Here is a 22,055-nt window from a genome sequence, read left to right on the forward strand (position 1 = left end):
TCACCTTCTCACAAAGTCTCCTTGCCTGCCTATGGACATATGATTGTGGATTCCTCTCAACCTTACCTGTTGGTCCTTGACTGCCCCGACAGGAGGAGCGAAAGGCAGCGGTCCTTGACTGCCCCTAACAGCAAGAGCGAAGGGAAGAGAAATCCGTGAAGATATACTCCGTCAGCCAGCTATTTCCGTGTTGTTCAACCGCTGCTTGCTTTGGAGTTCCGCAGTCCTAGTGCTACCTGCTGTGAGCATCTCACACCTGTTCCCACTTTTCTCGACTTGCTGGTGGGTCAGTTTTGGTTGTTTTTTCCCGGATTTCTACAGTTGTTCAGCATAAGCGCTCTGCGTGAGCATACCCACTCGCTGGTACATGCACATTAGACTTTACACCCATGCACAAGAGAACGCTTGCGCATGTGTTTGTTTACGTCACTTTCTTCAATCTTCTGAGCATTGCCTGGACAACCATCCTCATTGTTCAAGACACCTCCTGCTTCACACTGCTTATTCAACAACGCGCTGTTTTCTTCAGATGAATCTGCCTACTAGTATTGACCTTCTTTTATGTTCTCCTTGTTCTTGAGCATTGCAAATTGCGGTGATTCGCACACCATATCCATTTTATTCTCCTGCCTTCTGCCTTCTACTGTCAGTTGTGGATTTCAGTAAATTCACACACTTGTCACAGAGCTTCAAAAACTTTTTCAAATAATTTGACTTACGTGTGATTACAGTGATTCGCACACTTTCTACTTTGTTTTCTTTGCTCGTTGTGCACTGCTTCTTCTATGTGGATCACAATGGTTAACACAACATTTCTTCTTTAATTTTACATTTTGTTTACTTTATCTGCATTTTGTTTACTTAACATCGCTTCTATTGTCCTTGTTTGAAATGTGTTTCCTGCCATGTGTAGCATGCAAGCCGTTTCACCACCTCCAGCTTTCCTAGACACCCCAGGAGAATCACCTGTCAAATGGGATGTCTGGTTCGATTCATTCGAAACATACTTAGGTGCAATTGGAGCTTTACGGTTTGGTGCTGAAAGAAAGAAATGTGTGCTCCTTCACTCTTTAGGTTTTGAGGGCAGGTCCATTTTCAAATATTTACCAGAACTGATTTTAGACGACAATGAAATCATCAATGAATATCAAGAAGCCGTGCGCAAACTCAAGATACGTTTTTACAAACAACCAAGTTTGATGGCACAAGGTCTTTAAGAGGAAACAAACCGATGGTGAAGATGTTGATGCCTACATTTCTGTTCTTAGGAGGTTGGCTTCTGTTTGCATTTCCGAAAACTTTACTGATCAACTTATTAGAGATCAGTTTGTTTGCCAGTGTAAAGATAAGCATATTTGGCAGAAACTGCTGGCTCTGGAGAACACGTCACTCCAAGAAACAATTAAGGTTGCTAAAAGCATTACAATTTTACAAGTTTCATTGAAAGAGCTTGATGAAAAACCTCTTGAAAGTGTCAATGCTGTTGGAGTAGCCAATAATGTAAAATTTAAATCTGTCAAGAGCAGAAGTAACAATGCCACCAAACCTAAATCTGATTTTACCATTCCTAACAATGTGTGTCTCTGTTGTGGTAGGTCTCCTCATTCAAAAGGGAGTAGATCCCCGGTTACGAAGGTTATGTGCAATTTGTAAAAAAAAAATAGGTCACTATGCGAAAGTGTGACTCAAGAGGAAATTTAAGAAAAAGAGTGTTGCTTGTGTTATAGAATCTGACGAAGACTCTGACCCTGAGATCATTTCTGTTGTTCATGATGATTTTTCCTCTAGTGATGTGTTAAGTGAGCACGTATCAGGTAATTCTTCTCTATGTGTTGACCCCATTGTTGAAATACTTTTTGGGGATAAAAAACTCCAACTATTAGTTGACTCTGGTGCTAGGATTACCATGATAACTCAAAAATTGTTCACCAAAAAATGTGGGTGACAGAGAGTTATTTCATCCTGATCATTCTCCTGTCTCCTATGAGGGACGTAAAATTGAACTATTAGGTTTCATTGAAGATGTTCTGATGTTCAAAGATAGAAGGATCAGAGGGAAAATTTATGTTGCTGTCTAGGGGCTCAACATTCTCGGGTGGTTTCACCAGGGATTGTTTGGGAAGGTACTCCAACCAGGCACCAAGGAGCAAGTTATGCTAGTGACCTGTGAATATGAGGGAAGTAAATGGAAAATCGAATGTCCTTCTGTTTTTGGTAATACCCTTGGAAAAATATCAGGATTCAAGCTCAAAATTATTGTAAGGGATGGTGCTATTCCTGTCAAGCACAAACTTAGAGGCGTCCCATTTGGCATTAGGGATGACCTCAACAAAGAACTCAAAGACTTGTGTGACAGGGGCATCATTGAACCAAAAGAATTATCTCTATGGTTGTCACCTTTGGTTGTGGCCTGTAAACTTGCTGGACACTGGCGCGTGTGTGTCGACCTCAGATCTCCCAACAAAGAGATCTGGGTTGACTCCCACCCTTTGCCTAGAATTAACGATCTGTTCACGAATGTTAAAGGTACACAATTATTCTCAAAGTTGGATCTGGCTAGCGCATATTACCAGATTGAACTACACCCGACTCTCGTTCTCTCACGGCATTTCTGTCCCCTCTTGGAACATTCCGATATCGAAGAATGCCTTTTGGGCTTGCCTCTGCTGCGTCAGTGTTCCAGAGGGTCATGCAAAATCTTTTGAGGGAGGTTGATGGGGTGCTTGTCTTTCAGGATGAAGTGCTGATCTAAGCCAAAGATAATTATTCACGACACCATCCTCAGAAAAGTACTCAACATTTGTAAAAGAAAATTGTATTGTTCTTAAATCCGAAAAATGTAAGTTTTTTTGCAAAGAGATTGAATTTCTTGGTCATTTACTATCACACGAAGGTATTAAGCCTAGGCAAGGGCTTATGGTTGCCATTTCCAATGCTTCTGTACCCAAAGACAAGACTGGTGTCAAGTCCTTGCTAGGTTTGTTTGAATACTCTTCAAGATTTATCCCTAATTATACTTCAATTGTTCGGCCCATTAGCAATATGCTCAAGTTAGGAGTCAAATTTAATTGGTCTGAGGAGTGTGATCGTGCGTTCAATGTAGTCAAGTCTTCTTTAAAGAACAGTGAGGCTCTCACCCCATTTGACCCTGATTTGCCCTGCTGTATACCTGTAAATGCTAGTCAAGTGGGTTTAGGGGCCATCCTCACACAAAATTGTGGAGACAGAGAAAACACTGTTGCCCTTGCGTCTAGGGTGCTGTGGAATGGTGAGGTCCAATATTCCGTCATCGAAAAGGAATTACTCCCTTGTTTATGGGCTATCGAAAAGTTTTGTGCCTATGTGTGGGGAAGACGTTTCAAACTAGTTACATACCACAAACCCCTTGTTTCCATCCTTGGTTCTGGTCCTAGTAAGTGTTGCACCCCCAGGATAACAAGGATGATTGGCAAGCTGCTCCAATACCAATTTGATGTTTCACACATTTCTGGTGGTAGGAATGGTAGGCGAGATTTTCTTTCCCGTTTCCCTCAAAACAGTGATGGATGTGAAGATACTGGCTTTCAAGAAATGTGTGAGGAAGATGCTGAAGATTGCTTTGTGGCTGCCATGGACATCTCTGATCTGGCTGTTGGGTCAGAAGAGGATTGGAGAGCAGTTTTGTTAGAGGATAGTCTTCTTCAACAAGAGTGTGTATTAGTCAAAGAAGGCTGGCCTAGGGAAAAAAGATTGTCTCCTCTCTTGCAGCCCTATTTGAAAGTTGAGTCTGAAATCTCTTTAGAGGATGGTGTACTGATGAGATGCGGCAAGCTTATACCACCTCACTCTATTAGGCCCACCAATGTCAAAAAAGCTCTCGAGGGACATTTAGGTGTCATGCTCACCAAACGTCGTGTTCGTCAGGACATTTGGTGGCCGAGCATGGATACTGAGATTAGTGTGCTGGTGGAAAATTGTTCTGTGTGTTGCTTGGCTGAGAAAACCTTTAAGATTTCCACTCCCCCCTTTCACCCATCGAATGTCCTTCTAGTCTCTGGGTAAAGGTAGGAGTCAACATCATAGGTCCATACGAGGTATTACCTTTGGGTAAGAAGTACATTCTAGTTTTGATGGACTATGCATCTAAATGGCCTGAGATTAAGGTTGACAAGGAAGCAAGTTCTACCAGCGTTATTGCTTTCTTGAAATAAGTTTTTCTGAGGTAAGGGTTTCCTCAGTTCCTTGTCTCAGATGATGGAACTCACTTTCTTAGTGAAGAATTCGAATTTTTCCTGACTTCCAGTGGTGTAAAACATTAAAAAAGTTCTCTCTATCACCCACAGACAAATGTATGACGTTACAACGCATACATTTACAATGCATGCATTTACAACGCAGTTTTTACATCGCAACATCCTTTACAATGCATTCTTTTTCATAGCATGCCATTGCATCGGATTTTTAGAAACTACCTTTCCATCGCATTATACCTTTACAACGCATTCCATTACAATGCATACCATTACATTGCATTTAAGGTAAGTGTTGTAAAGTATAGGGGTGATAATTACTATTCCAACTCCAGTGAGTGCAACAGTAGGGTAAGTGTTGGATAGTGTAGGGGTAAAAATTACTATTCTAACTCCAGTGAGTGCAACAGTAGGGTAAGTGTTGGATAGAGTATGGGTACTATGCGTTGTAATGGTATGCATTGTAATGACTTGCGATGTAATGCCTGCGTTGTAGTGACATGCATTGTAATGACATGTGATGTAAAGGATGTTGCAATGTAATGACTGCTATGTAAAGGTAGTGCGATGTAATGACTGCGTTGTAACGGTTGTTTCCCCCCACAGACAAATGGTCTTGTAGAAAGAATAAATCGTGTGGTGGGTGAGTGTGTTAAGTGGGCGGTGGGTAGTAACCATGATGTTATGAAGTCTTTAGAAAGCATGCTTTGGTTTTATAGGGCCAATCCTCACTCATCCACCAAGGTTTCCCCGTGTGAGCTTCTAAGGGGTAGGAGGGCCAATACTTGTTTCAGGCCTGGATGGATGAGCAAATGGTTACAATCTGAGTCCAATGTCCATTCCCTTATGGAAATTGTCATGTTTAATTCTGATTGTGTGCAGAGTAAACAAAAGGTATGGTTTGACAAAAAAAGGGTGTCAAGGTTGTTCCTCTTAATGTGGGTGATTTTGTTCGTATCCTGATTCCTGGGCATACCAAGAAATGGAAGTGTAAATATGGTGAACCTATCAAAGTTATCAAGATCAGTAACAATGCAGTTCAGGTGGAAGGTGGTCATTGGTGGAACCTGTCTAAAGTAGTTAAGACAAGGTCAAGCCTGTTGTTGAATGACCAAGATGAGCTTGTTCCACCTGTTCCTTTTGAACGTAGAAGGAGTTCCAGGGTCATCGTTACTCCTAAAAGGTATAGGCCCAGATGTAGGTAAATCTGGTTTACCGACTCTAGAATACCGAATTTTACCGATTCGGTATTCTAGTTTCGGTAAATCAGATGTAGGTAAACATTTGGTCATTTTTACCGAATCTGTATGATTCGGTAATTACCGAATCGGTATTTACCGATTCGGTAATTGCCATTGATTCCTATGGGCCTACAGGCCCATAGGAATCAATGTCAATTACCGAATCGGTAAATACCGATTCGGTAAAATTACCGATTTTGCAAGGGTGACAGGATGTCACTTTGACACCCTGTTGCACCCCTGATTTTGTCTTGTGTGCCATGTGACACACATACATGCCCTTAGGGCATGTATGTGTGCCACATGGCACAGGTGTACATGCACAGATGTGCATGTACACAGGTATTCGTTATTTACCATGCAAAAGAATTACATGGTAAATAACGAATCGTTAATGGCCTGTGGCACTGTTTGAAGTGTCACCTACATCTGTATTTACCGATTCGGTAAATTTACCGATTCGCTATTTTACAGAATCAGTAAATTTACCAAATCGGTAAATATACCGATTCTGTAAATATAAGGCCCCCTACATGTCAAACACCAAATACCGGTCGGTAACGGCCGAAATCGGCCGTTACCGACCGGTATTTGCCGTCCTACATCTGGCCCTTAGAGAATAATTTGTTTGTTTTTTATTTCTTAGCTTTATTTTCTAGTGTATCTTGTTTTCTTTTCTGTTTTTTTCTTCGTTCTCCACTTCTGTTTGTTTGTAGGAGAAAGGGAGGCATGTTGTATTCTACTATATTGTTCTGCTGATGCTGTGATGTCACAGTGTCAAGTGCATGCTAAGAATGTTATGGTTTGAAAAAGGAACTCAATACCTGCACTGGCTACTGCTTGTCTGTACTGGCAGGTGCTGATCAATTGCTGTGTAGTCTACCTTTCAGACTGCCTCTGAGTGAATCACTACAAGTAGATATCGCACTCAAATAACTGACCAGTCAAGCAAACTCCAAACAATCTATTGATCTTCTCTACAATCTATAAACAGAATAAATCCAACTCATTCATTTTCGCTATATCCACCATAATTACAAAGTCAATACCTGTGCCCTAATGCCAATGATCCACATTCGAACAACAGTTATGGTAAGTAGTCATGGTAACACCTAGGAGATGTTAGAAGTACTACCTCTCAGTAGGTTAACTTAATTCCTACCAGTTAAGTTCTGCCCACTATATCAGTGTATATTTTTTTCCATTTCGGGGTTTGATTTGGAGGTGAAGCCAGTTTCAACAATGTTGATGATTTTAATTAGATGACAATGTGCAGAATGTTTAGGCCCATGGAAGAGCCCAACAACTTGTACTAAGATCTTATGAGCTCCTTGTTTTGCTTCATTTAGAAGGTAGAATGTGCTGTAATCTATACTCTTTGTCCACTTCAAAGATGGCTGTATTTATTTATTGTAGTCTGCTGTAGGCAATAATGGTGCTAGATGTGGTGTTGATGATAAAAGGATTAGCAACGTAGAATGAGCCTGGTTCTCTGGTGTTTTTTTCTGAAAAGAAAGATATCAGAGATTCGACAAATATGCCCAGGGGAAAGGTTTCAGTATTTTGTAGTAAGGTAAGAGAAAGGTCTGCCTTCAGTTACATCAATAGATGGGAGGGTGGAAGCTAGATGAAAGCTGGCGGACTGTGATTTGGGTGCAAGTTGATGAAAATTCCACTTGTTTTGAGGAAAGCTGGGTCAGAGTTACGGAGTGCTGTTGGGCAATAGATATGATTTCCAAATCGAGCATGTTTGTGCACTGGGTGCCAGTACAAGTTCTTACGGTTCAGAGAGTCACTGGAGCCAGTGGAGAGATTAAGAGTGAGATGGACGTGGACAGCCTTCTCTGCCTCGCTCTTGCCCTATACCTGTTTCCAGTGTTGGTTTCAAGTACTTGGGGATTTACATTTCTGTGGACCCCAAGGTCCGATTCGAGCAGAATCTACTGCCTCCGCTTGCCCGACTTCGGTCGGATGTGGCGGCGTGGTGTGGATTGCCTCTTTCCCCTTTGGGGAGGGCGGCTTTGTTTAAAATGATGTCCCTTCCCCGGTTCTTATACGCCATCCAGAACACGCTGGATCTGGTTCCAGCTGGTTATTTCAGAGAAATCGAGGGCCTCCAGGAGAAATTGGTTTGGGGCGGGCGGCCGCGTATAGCGCTTGCGAAGTTGACTTTGCCCTGGTATGACGGTGGTATAGCTTTACCGGATGTCAAACGCTATTATTGGGCGTCCCAGTTAAGTGCTATCAACCACGCCATGTATGGACCTGTTCCTAATCCCGCTTATGATATGGATAGGTGGCAACTGCCGGGGGGCGATTATAATAGAGCGCTTTATTCCAAGACCGACAGGAGGTCTTTGACGGGCCCCACTGCGGTGGCAATACGTGTATGGGATAGTGCGACTTCGGCCACGGGCTGGACTGATACACTCACTAGGGTGACTCCTCTATATGCAGCTGAGAGATTGGGTGTGTGAGAAGTTGGCCTGATGTGCAGTGCTCACTATTCTAGTGATCACTATATATCAGTCCAAACAACCCTTATTGATGATTGGTTGTAAGTCAACCTTATAGACCAGCTATCCTAGTAGCATGGATACGAGCAGTCTAAGGCTAAGACTCTAGAGGGCGTGTTAAGCCAGCTGTTTTACCATCACATTACCCCTTGAACACCAAGTGAAAGGACACCACACAAGTTGTTATGAAAATAAACAGTGTATTTATTTATAACAAGACTACCCTGGCTCTTTATGAGACAGGGAGCTAAGCACACAACAAAACTCTTATAAAAATACTTCAAGTTGCACAATTTACACAAATGCCCGAGGGGCACGAAAAACCATATACTACAAAAGTGGAATGCGAATTACTAGCAGGTAAGTAACGATTCTCAGAGGCTTTAGAAACGCTAGGCCTACAATACTGAATACTCAGGTTAGGAGCAGGAGGCCTAGGGACACCACGTGCAGAGTGGTAACTCTCATGCGTAAGGCGTGAAAAAGCCTATGGAAGCTAGAATTCACAAAGTTACTGTTCTCGGGCGAACCCGACTAGCTGGGACGAAAACGGGAGTGGATCCGAACACTTGGAGTGTTGGACTATGCTGGGGCACCGGAGTGCTGGATTTACCTAGCCCAGGGGCTGCGGCTGCATAGGGTTCAAGTTGCGTCGGAAACCCACGTTGACGGACCAGGAGCCTGAAGAAGAAGTTGCTGGCAGGCGGCCAGTGAAGAAAAGTTCGAAGAGATCCAAGCCTGGATCAGGGAAGAAGAAAACCTGAAAGCAGAGGGGACCAAGTTCTAAATCACTAGCCAGTGATTAAGTGGTCACCAGGATGGCACCGGGCGAAGTCACCGCAGTCAGGTGAGTGGGCGCTGCTGGGCTCTGCAGTCTCTCGGACCAGGAGGAGTTGTCGGCGACCAGGATGGAGGGGCGAGCTGTCCCACGAAGGTTCTTGCTGTCGACGTCGCTGGACCCAGGATTGGGGCAACAAGTCTTGGCAAATGCAAGGCCCACGCGTTGGACCTAAAATGGCGTCTTGAGTGGACCAGGAGGGTCCAGGGTGCTTCTCTGATGGAGGGAAGCAAGGGCCAGTCTGGAGCAACCAGACCAGCAGTGTTTGTTGTCGTGGAGCGTCGTGAGGGGGCCACTAGCCAACGGGCCAGCGACCTGGACAACGCGGTGAGCAGCCAAGAGCAGAAGGGCCCCACGCAGATCTCGTGGATGCAAGGGGGCTGGACTTCGGTGCTGGAGCTGCTCAGGGTCAGGGCTTCTCTTACCCCAAAGCACTTGGTCGAGGGTCACTCGGTGGTTGTGCTGGACAAGCGTCGTGCAGTTCAGAAGATGGCCGGTCCCTCGAGGTCTCGTCGCACCCACGGATCACAGCTGGGCTGATGATGTAGGTTGAGGTCAGAGGTGCCAGGGAAGCCGGTTCTCGTCATGCTGAAGCAGTCTTGATCCGATGGAGAGACTGGCAACAAACCGCGAAACTTGGTTGGTGCCTGCTGCTGCAGGGTGACTACTCCTTAGTCACAAGTGAGAAATCTTGGGAAGAGTCTTGAGTTCTTCTTGAAGAAGGTCGGTTCAGGATTCAAAGATTGATCTGATTTGGAAGGGGGCCAGTTCCTACCTTTATCCTGAAAAAGGGGGCTGGCACGCGACTAAGTCCTGCCCTATGGGTGGGACCAGGAGGGGGGTGGTTACACCCCTCTCCTTTGGCGGGCTTTCCCCAGCTCAGGGTCTGGTGTGCCCCTGGAACTGGTTCAAGCCGGCCTATGCACAGTGAGCACCGGGGTGCCACTTGCAGTCACCTTCCTCTAAAGCCCTGCCTACCTAGAATACACAAAATCCTGTCTGGGACGGTGCTGGCACCGCCCCTGGCAGGAAACCCTTTGTCCTTGCCTCCTGCTCTGGGAGGACTCCCAGCAGCAGGAGGGCAGACTTGTGTCTCGGTGGCAGCATCCATTTTGTGGAGCTAAGGCTCTGTTTGACTTTAACCGGGGTTACAGGCTACATACATGTCGTGTCCCTCTAGAAGGGTGGAATGCTAACCCCGTCGCCAGAATTGGCGAGGGGTTAGTATTCCAATTCGTATGACACCTTACTCGACATGTTTTGATAAAGCGATACCAGAGTTGGCATATAACCGCGAGGATTATAATGCACTTAAGAGTATATGGTATGCGATATCATGGAAACGGCTAAGGGATGGATCCCGAAAGCCGCAGACAGGCTCAGCTCATGCCAGAGCACCATCTCACATGATTCCAAGCACTCTGCCTTCAGGATTGTTAAGGCCTGATAGGAGATCTGTGTGTCCATTTAGGTTTAGATATAGGAATACTATATCTATAGCAAGGGGTGATTACACCACCTTGCCCCAGCTGTCGTGCAGCTAGTTGTGTCAGATTTAGTTAGTCAGTCCAGGGGTGGCATAATACATGCTGCAGCCCCTGGGAGACTTCTGGGTGCACCTCAGCCCTGGGTACAGGGACTCAGAGAGGGCCCAGTGCCAATTCAGTACCTGAGTACAATTTGGATAGAGAGAACAGCTAGGCTGTGGGTCTGATTAGCAGGCCCACAGCCAGGGAAAGTCGTAAACCAGTGAAGCAAAAAGCAAAAATCTGGGTGATCATAGGATTGCAGACCCTACTCTCCTACATGACCCCCCCCCCCCAAACTTTGGGAGAATAAACTAACCTTGACCAGGTGAGTCTTCTTGCTCTAAGTGGAAATACCTGGAGAGCCCATCAGCATTGCTGTGATCAGTACCAGGTCTATGCTCCACTGTAAAATCCATCCCCTGTAGGGAAATGGACCACCTAAGCAGTTTGGGGTTTTCACCCTTCATCTGATTTAGCCACAAGAGGGGCTTATGGTCGGTCTGAATGGTGAAGTGAGTGCCAAACAAGTAGGCCCTCAGCTTCTTCAGGGCCCAAACCACAGCAAAGGCCTCCCTCTCAATAGCTGACCAATTTTTCTCTCTGGGGGTCAGCCTCCTGCTAATGAAAGCAATAGGCTGGTCATTACCATCAAAATTCAGCTGAGACAGAACAGCTCCCACACCCAACTCAGAAGCATCTGTTTGGACAATGAATGGCTTGGAGTAATCTGGACTCTTAAGGATAGGTGCTGTGCACATGGCCTGCTTTAGGTCATTGAATGCTTTCTGACAGCTTGCTGTCCACTGAACTTTTTTTGGCATCTTCTTGCTTGTCAGGTCATTAAGAGGGGTCATTATGGACCCATAATTTCTGACAAACTTTCTGTAATAACCAGTCAGGCCCAAGAAAGCTCTAACCTGAGTCTGGGTGATTGGAGGAGCCCAGTCCTTGATGGCCTGTATTTTACTCTCCAATGGCTGAACCTGGCCTCCACCTACAAGGTGGCCCAGGTATACAACCTGTGTCTGCCGTATCTGGCACTTAGTCGCCTTGATAGTGAGGCCTGCCTTTTGCAGGGCCTCTAACACTTTCCTCAGGTGGACCAGGTGATCCTCCCAGGTGGAGCTAAAGACAGCAATATCGTCAAGATAAGCAGCACAGAAGTCATCCAGCCCAGTGAGGACTTGATTCACCAACCTTTGGAAGGTGGCAGGGGCATTTTTCAAACCAAAGGGCATTACCACAAATTGATAATGCCCACCAGGGGTAGAAAATGCTGTCTTGGGTTTGGCCTCCTCAGCTAACCTGATTTGCCAATACCCAGCTGTCAAATCAAATGTACTTAAGTAGTTGGCAGAAGCCAATCTATCTATAAGTTCATCTGCTCTTGGTATTGGGTGGGCATCAGTCTTAGTGACTGCATTGAGGCCTCTGTAGTCTACGCAAAACCTCATCTCTTTCTTACCACCCTGGGTGTGAGGCTTTGGCACTATAACTACTGGGCTAGCCCAAGGGCTATCTGAGGGCTCAATGACTCCCAGCTCCAACATTTTCTGCACTTCTGTTTTGATGCAGTCTCTAACATGATCAGGCTGTCTGTATATTTTACTCTTGACAGGCAGACTGTCTCCAGTGTCAACATCATGGGTACACCAATCAGTTTGGCTGGGTGTCAGAGAGAACATATGTCTAAAGGATTGCAGAACTTGTCTACAATCCTGTTGCTGATGTTCAGAGAGGCTGCCACAAAAGACAACACCATCTACTGATCCATCATCAGGATTCTGAGTGAGCAGGTCTGGGAGAGGGTCACTCTCTTCCTCCTGTCCCTCGTCTGTGGCCATGAGCAAACTCATGTCCTTCCTGTCGACATATGCCTTGAGCCTGTTCACATGGAGCACTCTGAGAGGGCTCCTGGGAGTTCCAAGGTCCACCAAGTAGGTGACCTCTCCCTTTTGCTCAATGATGGTGTGGGGCCCAGACCATTTGTCTTTGAGTGTTGCTGGGGCCACTGGCTCCAGCACCCACACCTTCTGTCCTGGCTTGTACACAGTCAGAACAGCCTTTTGGTCATGCCAAGCTTTTTGAAGTTCTTGGCTGGCCTCAAGGTTTTTAGATGCCTTTTCCATGTATTCAGCCATCCTGGAGCGGAGACCAAGTACATAGTCCACTATGTTGGTTGCAGGCTTTTTGAGAGGTCTCTCCCATCCTTCCTTCACCAAACACAGGGGTCCTCTTACAGGATGCCCATACAGAAGCTCAAAGGGGCTGTAGCCAACCCCCTTCTGTGGGACCTCTCTGTAAGCAAACAAGAGGCAGGGGATCAGGACATCCCATCTTCTCCTAAGAGTTTCAGGTAGTCCATGAATCATCCCTTTGAGGGTCCTGTTGAATCTCTCAACAAGCCCATTGCATTGTGGGTGGTAGGGTGTGGTGAACTGGTAGTTCACACCACACTCTTTCCACATTGCAGTCAGATATCCTGACATGAAGTTTGCACCTCTGTCAGAAACGACCTCCTTCGGAAAGCCCACTCTGGAGAATACTCCAACTAGGGCCCTTGCCACCACAGGAGCTGTGGTGGTCCTCAGGGGAATAGCTTCAGGATACCTGGTGGCATGGTCCACCACCACCAGTATAAACTTGTGCCCTGATGCTGTCTGGGGTTCCATTGGACCAACAATGTCAATCCCCACTCTTTCAAAGGGAACCCCCACCACAGGTAGTGGTATGAGGGGGGCCTTTGTTGTGCCACCTGACTTACCACTGGCTTGGCAAGTGACACAGGAGCGACAAAACTCCTTGGTATTCTCATTCATGTGGGGCCAGTGAAAGTGTGAGACAAGCCTGTCCCATGTCTTTGTCTGACCTAAATGACCTGCAAGGGGAATCTCATGGGCCACGGTGAGAAGGAAACCTCTCAGAGACAAGGGGATGACCAGCCTCCTGGTTGCACCAGGCTTGGGGTCTCTTGACTCAGAGTACAGGAGTCCATCTTCCCAGTATACCCTGTGGGCACCTGTGGTATTCCCTGCAGCCTCAGCAGCAGCCTGCTGTCTGAGGGGTTCAAGGGAAGGGCAGTCTAACTGTGCCTTCCCCAGGTCTTCTCTGGAGGGTCCCCCTGAGCCCAGAAACTCAACTTGATCAAGTTCAAGCTCTTTAGGCTCAGTTCCCTCAGCTCTCTCAGATCAGCCTCCTCAGAGACTTGATCCTCAACCTGGGGCAAGGGGGAAGGCAAAGCCTTAACCCTACTGCTCTTCTTCTTGGAAGGTGTCTGGTCCATAGTTCCAGGATCCAGCACCTGTTCAGTGGGGCATCTTCTGGCCTGTGACCTAGTCACAGCAAGCACATGTGCTGGCAAGCCTAACATTTCCATGTGAGTCCTCTGCTCCACTTCTGACCATAGGGATGACTCCAAATCATTGCCCAACAAACAATCAACTGGGAGGTCTGAACTGACTACAACTTTCTTTTGACCCTTCACCCCACCCCAGGAGAAAGCCACAATCGCCATACTATGACTGGTAGTGACGTTGCTGGCATTGGTCACCAGGAAATCTGTACCTGGCATGATCTGTCCAGGGTCCACAAAGTTAGGTGTCACCATGGTGACACTGGCACAAGTGTCCCTATAGGCCTGAGCCATCTTGCCATTAATCAAAGGTGTCTGCCTGTATTTGCCCAAAGTATTGGGACTTGTGTCAGGGGATATATCCATATCCCCTGTACAGACAAGGACAGCCTGAGTGAGTGTGCCAACTAAGTTGTCAGACCCCTCAGTTCCCAAGGTTAACCCAACTAATGCCTTGGGAGGTGCACTACCACTACTGACTGTACTAGGGGGTGCAGTTGCCTTAGGGGCTGTAGTGGTAGGAGTTTGTCCTCCTCTTTTGGTGCACTCACTAAACCAGTGAGACTTACTTTTACAGTACTGGCACCACCTTTTTGACTGGCCTTCTTGAGTCTTCTTCTTCTGGGAAGCCTGACCCCCACCCTCTTTGGTTTGTTGGGGACCTGGTGAAGACTTCTGGTCATTTTGTTCACTCTTAGTATTACCCTTCTGGTCTGCTTTCTTCTGACCACCCTGGTTCTGGTTCTGGTTCTGCTTGATCCTTGTTCTGACCCATTTGTCTGCCTTCTTTCCCAATTCTTGGGGAGAGGTCAGATCTGAATCAACAAGGTGCTGGTGCAACAACTGGTTCTGACAATTGTTTAAAATTTGTTCTCTCATCATCAGATTATACAATCCTGTGTAATCAGTAACCTTGCTACCCAGCAACCAGCCCTCCAAAGCCTTAGTGGCACAATCCACAAAGTCAGACCAGTCCTGAGACTGAGTTTTCTGGGTGTCTCTGAACAGCAACCCGTACTGCTCAGTGGTTAAACCAAACCCATCAACCAGTGTATTTTTCAGGACCTGGTAATTGTTAGCATCCTCCACTCTTGTAGTGAGGAGCTTATCTCTACCTTTACCATCACAGGAGAGCCACAGTATAGCTGCCCACTGACTCTGGGGAATGCACTGCACAGTGCAGGCCCTCTCCAAAGCAGCCATCCATTTCTGGATGTCATCCCCTTGTTTAAAGGGGGGCACTATTTTTGTCAGGTGTTTAGTATCTAAACCCTTCTCTCTATCTCTTGGGAGATTGCTGCCACCAGTGGGAACTATCCCACTCATCTGCTGCTCTCTAGCAAAGGCAAGCTTTTCTTTGGCCAGGGCAAGTTCTTCCCTTTCAATCCTCAGAGCAGCCTGTCTCATTCTAGCTTCATGCTCTATTCTCTGGGGGGAAGTCAATCTCCTCTGTGGAGAGTTCCTTCTCCTCTGAGAAGAGGCATTAGAGTGCAGAGATCTATTGGAGTCCCTAGAAAGAGATCTATCTCTCCTAACTCCAAGGTTAGGCCCACTTCGGGTTAGTACTGGGGGTCCCCCAGATCCTAGCCCAAGTAAGTCTAAGTTGGCCCTAGTTAGCCTTCTGACTACCTCAAGACCTTTGTCTACCTCATCCCCAGAGAGTTCCTCTTGATCCTCCTCCTCAACTGCATTTGCAGTGTTGGGGAGGTCTGGATCCCCAGAGGTACCCTCTAAGGCTGGCATATTCCCATCTAGCTGAGAAATCTTTCTCGCATCATAAGTCTCTAAGAGACCTATCAGAAAGGGAATGGTGGGGTTAGACCCCTGTTTCAGTTTCCTGGAGGTACACACTTGTCTCATCTCCTGGAAACTGAGAGCTGCATATCTTGAAGTGACCTGTGGAGGGTCAATAACCACAAGGGGGGTCTCAGTAGACTCTCCCTGGTTAGACATGCTTTTCTAGTGAGGTGTAAGTGGTGCACTTACCTACACTATATGTTTGCCTACTGATCCCTTGCTAGAGTTGTAGTTTAGGGTGTGCTAGGCCCTAGGAGCTACAACAGCTGGTTCAGTAGAACTCAGAGTATTCTAAGCTAAGTTATATGTACCTTAGTACTTATGTGATCTTTCAAATGATATTCTTAGGATATGTGTGGTAAAACAACAGCAAGCTCAAATCCCAACCGCTGCTCACCAATGTGAGAAGTTGGCCTGATGTGCAGTGCTCACTAATCTAGTGATCACTATATATCAGTCCAAACAACCCTTATTGATGATTGGTTGTAAGTCAACCTTATAGACCAGCTATCCTAGTAGCATGGATACGAGCAGTCTAAGGCTAAGACTCTAGAGGGCGTGTTAAGCCAGCTGTTTTACCATCACATTACCCCTTGAACACCAAGTGAAAGGACACCACACAAGTTGTTATGAAAATAAACAGTGTATTTATTTATAACAAGACTACCCTGGCTCTTTATGAGACAGGGAGCTAAGCACACAACAAAACTCTTATAAAAATACTTCAAGTTGCACAATTTACACAAATGCCCGAGGGGCACGAAAAACCATATACTACAAAAGTGGAATGCGAATTACTAGCAGGTAAGTAACGATTCTCAGAGGCTTTAGAAACGCTAGGCCTACAATACTGAACACTCAGGTTAGGAGCAGGAGGCCTAGGGACACCACGTGCAGAGTGGGAACTCTCACGCGTAAGGCGGGAAAAAGCCTATGGAAGCTAGAATTCACAAAGTTACTGTTCTCGGGCGAACCCGACTAGCTGGGACGAAAACGGTAGTGGATCCGAACACTTGGAGTGTTGGACTATGCTGGGGCACCGGAGTGCTGGATTTACCTAGCCCAGGGGCTGCGGCTGCATAGGGTTCAAGTTGCGTCGGAAACCCACGTTGACGGACCAGGAGCCTGAAGAAGAAGTTGCTGGCAGGCGGCCAGTGAAGAAAAGTTCGAAGAGATCCAAGCCTGGATCAGGGAAGAAGAAAACCTGAAAGCAGAGGGGACCAAGTTCTAAATCACTAGCCAGTGATTAAGTGGGCACCAGGATGGCACCGGGCGAAGTCACCGCAGTCAGGTGAGTGGGCGCTGCTGGGCTCTGCAGTCTCTCGGACCAGGAGGCGTTGTCGGCGACCAGGATGGAGGGGCGAGCTGTCCCACGAAGGTTCTTGCTGTCGACGTCGCTGGACCCAGGATTGGGGCAACGAGTCTTGGCAAATGCAAGGCCCACGCGGTGGACCTAAAATGGCGTCTTGAGTGGACCAGGAGGGTCCAGGGTGCTTCTCTGATGGAGGGAAGCAAGGGCCAGTCTGGAGCAACCAGACCAGCAGTGTTTGTTGTCGTGGAGCGTCGTGAGGGGGCCACTAGCCAACGGGCCAGCGACCTGGACAACGCGGTGAGCAGCCAAGAGCAGAAGGGCCCCACGCAGATCTCGTGGATGCAAGGGGGCTGGACTTCGGTGCTGGAGCTGCTCAGGGTCGGGGCTTCTCTTACCCCAAAGCACTCGGTCGAGGGTCACTCGGTGGTCGTGCTGGACAAGCGTCGTGCAGTTCAGAAGATGGCCGGTCCCTCGAGGTCTCGTCGCACCCACGGATCACAGCTGGGCTGATGATGTAGGTTGAGGTCAGAGGTGCCAGGGAAGCCGGTTCTCGTCGTGCTGAAGCAGTCTTGATCCGATGGAGAGACTGGCAACAAACCGCGAAGCTTGGTTGGTGCCTGCTGCTGCAGGGTGACTACTCCTTAGTCACAAGGGAGAAATCTTGGGAAGAGTCTTGAGTTCTTCTTGAAGAAGGTCGGTTCAGGATTCAAAGATTGATCTGATTTGGAAGGGGGCCAGTTCCTACCTTTATCCTGAAAAAGGGGGCTGGCACGCGACTAAGTCCTGCCCTATGGGTGGGACCAGGAGGGGGGTGGTTACACCCCTCTCCTTTGGCGGGCTTTCCCCAGCTCAGGGTCTGGTGTGCCCCTGGAACTGGTTCAAGCCGGCCTATGCACAGTGAGCACCGGGGTGCCACTTGCAGTCACCTTCCTCTAAAGCCCTGCCTACCTAGAATACACAAAATCCTGTCTGGGACGGTGCTGGCACCGCCCCTGGCAGGAAACCCTTTGTCCTTGCCTCCTGCTCTGGGAGGACTCCCAGCAGCAGGAGGGCAGACTTGTGTCTCGGTGGCAGCATCCATTTTGTGGAGCTAAGGCTCTGTTTGACTTTAACCGGGGTTACAGGCTACATACATGTCGTGTCCCTCTAGAAGGGTGGAATGCTAACCCCGTCGCCAGAATTGGCGAGGGGTTAGTATTCCAATTCGTATGACACCTTACTCGACATGTTTTGATAAAGCGATACCAGAGTTGGCATATAACCGCGAGGATTATAATGCACTTAAGAGTATATGGTATGCGATATCATGGAAACGGCTAAGGGATGGATCCCGAAAGCCGCAGACAGGCTCAGCTCATGCCAGAGCACCATCTCACACGATTCCAAGCACTCTGCCTTCAGGATTGTTAAGGCCTGCCATAGGAGTGACTGATAGGAGATCTGTGTGTCCATTTAGGTTTAGATATAGGAATACTATATCTATAGCAAGGGGTGATTACACCACCTTGCCACAGCTGTCGTGCAGCTAGTTGTGTCAGATTTAATTAGTCAGTCCAGGGGTGGCATAATACATGCTGCAGCCCCTGGGAGACTTCTGGGTGCACCTCAGCCCTGGGTACAGGGACTCAGAGAGGGCCCAGTGCCAATTCAGTACCTGAGTACAATTTGGATAGAGAGAACAGCTAGGCTGTGGGTCTGATTAGCAGGCCCACAGCCAGGGAAAGTCGTAAACCAGTGAAGCAAAAAGCAAAAATCTGGGTGATCATAGGATTGCAGACCCTACTCTCCTACAGGGTGGTCTGTGGTCTTCGAAGGGGTTCGATAGATGGGACCTTATCGGTATCAGCAAAGTGGGTGATCTTTGGGCCACCAATGGAGTCAAAACTTTTGACGTGTTGAAACGGGAATATAAGCTGAGTGACAAAGAATATTTCCGATACCTTCAAATCCGCCATGCGCTCGATTCGGTCTTTCCTGCTGATGCCTCGATTCCTGAGTCTTCTCCCTTGGAGGATAGAGTGCTAGATGGGCATGTTCCCGACAGCACTATCTCCCTCATATACAAAAAACGTATTAATACCCGTTCTGACCTTCTCATACAGCTCCGTGAGGCATGGACTGGTGACGGGCTGGAGTTAGACGATGAAGACTGGCAGGCTGCAGTATCCTCCCCAAAGGAAGTCGCTATTGCGGTGCGTCTCCGACTGGTGCAGCTCAAGATTCTTCATTGTATCTATGTCACGGGTCCACGATTGATACATATGGGTTATTCTGTGGATGGGTTATGTCGGCGTTGATGTGGTTTGCTTGCTACTTTCCTGCATATTATATGGGAATGCCCGGCGGTGGTGGTTTTTTGGAATCGAGTCCATGCGGTGATGAGAGAAGTGACGGGAGTCGGGATACTTCCTGAGGCCCGACGCTGTTTGTTGAATGTTTGGGAACCGAATGATTGTACCGTTGCTCAGACTCAATTGGTCACGCTGGGCAACATTATCGCAAAAAGAGACATTGCTCAACTCTGGGGGTCTCATAGGGCGCCGCTGGTCTCAACCTGGGAGGAGAACATGGACTGGTGCATGTTTAGAGAAAAAATTGTATACATCTCCCGAGGTAGGCCTAGGAAGTGGGATAGGATTTGGGGTCAGTGGAACTCGTATCGTGGAGAGATTTGTGTTCCTCCCCTTGCAGAACCCCCTGACACTACTAGATCTCCTTGACTGTACGTTCCAGTATTTTGACTTTCTATTCTCTGTGAAATATTGCTCGCTCTTGGTCCCCGCTCCCCATTTCCATGATTTCTTGATGCTTGCTTTTTGTTGTCTCCCTCATGCCACACGTAGCGGCCCCTATATTGATCATTTTGCCTCGATTCTTTTTCTTGTGGGGTTTCTTGTTTGTTGTTTGTATGTTTAAAAATATAAAAACCTTTAGTTTATCCTCATCTGCCAGATGTTCCGAACCACATCATGCTTCTACGCTGCCGAACCCTCGGGTTGTCGGCTGATGAGCTGTGTACTGATTTCTTCTCTTTGCTTCGCATTACTGACCGGCCTTGGTGGTTGTAGGTCTGTATTTGTCTTCATTTTATACAATAAAGGTTTTTCAAAAAAGAGTGAGATGGACAGCATATTTCTGAGTCACATGAAGATGGGGTAGAACTATGTTAGAGATGCTAAAGTAGAGGGCGGTACCATAGACCAGGTGGGATGTAATAAGAGCCTGGACAATGGTTTTGCTGATAAAAAGAGGAAGGCACAACAAGGAGGTTATACGAAGTATTATAAAGATAGAAGAGCAACATACTGAGCCTTGATTGGTCCTACAGAGGTTCTGATCAAGGAGAATTCCAAAGTTCCTTACAGATTTGGCGGAAGAAAAAGGCCGGCCTAGTGCTTCTGGCCAACAGCTAGGAGACCAGGTGTGGCCGAGTTTGCCAAACATTAGGACGTCTATTTTATCGTCACTGAGCTTAACATAGTTAGATTTAATTCAGGCATCAGTTGACCGTACATGATCGAACGTTGGATTGCATCTCTTTGAACTTGTTAGCAATTGTCACAGAAGTCTCTGTTTGAAGACGGGTTTGCTCCACGCTACACAGTTTGGTTTTAGACCGCACCATTCTACAGAGTCCGCCCTTCTCTTGGCAACTGAACAACTGAGACAGGGCGTAGATGAGGGGCAAACTATGGCCCTGATCCTGCTGGACCTCAGCGCGGCGTTCGACACTGTAGCACACACCACCTTGCTACAGTGTCTGAGCAGAGGTGGCATCACGAACACGGCGCTGAGGTGGATCCAGGCCTTCCTAACGGGAAGAAGCTTCCAAGTGAGGCAAGGCAACTGCTATTCTAAGAGGGTTCTTTTGGCCCAGGGCGTACCTCAGGGCTCGTCCCTGAGCCCGACCCTCTTTAATTTGTATGTAGCGCCGGTAGCCTCTATTGTGGAGAGCCATGGCCTCCAAATGGTATCTTATGCCGACGATACGCAGCTGGTTATCTCCCTATCGCATGCGCCCTGTCTTGCTGCGGATGGCTTCCGATCGTGCATGAAAGAGCTTGCCGATTGGATGGCCATTAATTGTTTGAAACTTAATGGCAGCAAGACAGAGGTGTTGGTGGTAGGGAGAGCCCAGTCTGCTTGGTCGTCGGCTTGGTGGCCACCCTGTTTAGGACAGACTCCTACCCCCTGCCAGGAGGCTAAAAACTTAGGAGTATGGTTTGATGCGGGCCTTACTTTTGGGCCCCAGATCAACCGGGTGGTCGGAGTGTGCTTTGGGGTCCTAAAAAAACTGAGGAAAGTCTTGGACTTACTGCCGAGGGAAGCCCGTCAAACCCTGGTACATGCTTTGGTGACCACTAGGCTAGACTACGCGAACCTGCTGTACCTGGGGGCACCGGAGAAAAGCATGGCCCGCCTTCAAGTGCTGCAAAATGCGGCAGCGCGCCTGATCCTTAGACTGCCTAAAAGGGCATCCTCGAGGATGGCCCTGCAGAAATTGCACTGGCTCCCTGTGAGGAGCAGAGTCGAGTACAAGGCACTCTGCACCTGTCACAGGATCTTGAATGGGAGGGCACCTCGTCCACTACAGAGACTGATTGATGCCTATGAACCTGCCCGAGCGCTCAGATCTGCGGGGGGGACGGTTGAGGATCCCCAAGGTGAAGAAAGCGCGCATGGGAGGGAGATCCTTTAGATATTTAGCGGTAAACTACTGGAACAAACTCCCAGCGGATTTGCGTCTGGAACCTGAAGAAATGAGGTTTCGAGCGAAATTAAAAACCCACCTCTATGTTAGATAAATGCCTGCCTGGCAGCTGTTCTTCCCTGTTTGCCGCCTCACCCACTTTTCAGCGCGGGGACACGCCGGTGAGCGTAACTCAGCACTTTATAAATGCCCCTATTATTATTATTATTATTATTATTATTATTATTATTATTATTATTATTATTATTATTATTATTATCAGCAGAGTGTTGGGATGAGCATGGACCGGAATAGAAGATGAAGAAATGGTGGGTAAGGAAACAGCCTATGATTTGTTGCAGAGGAACACATGGAGCCATTTTAAAGCCTGCTGGCTATAAGGAACGGGATTTTGTTTATGGTCACTCCATAATTTTTGGGAGGATGATGCTGTTTCTTTTACTCTGAAGTGCATTGGGCCCTACTGTCCAGGCCCCAGTGCATGCTGTCTGACCTCTCAAAGTGTGCGTGCAATTGGCTAATCCGTGATT

The sequence above is a fragment of the Lissotriton helveticus genome, chromosome 9, assembly GCF_964261635.1.
Source record: "Lissotriton helveticus chromosome 9, aLisHel1.1, whole genome shotgun sequence".
NCBI lineage: Eukaryota > Metazoa > Chordata > Amphibia > Caudata > Salamandridae > Lissotriton > Lissotriton helveticus.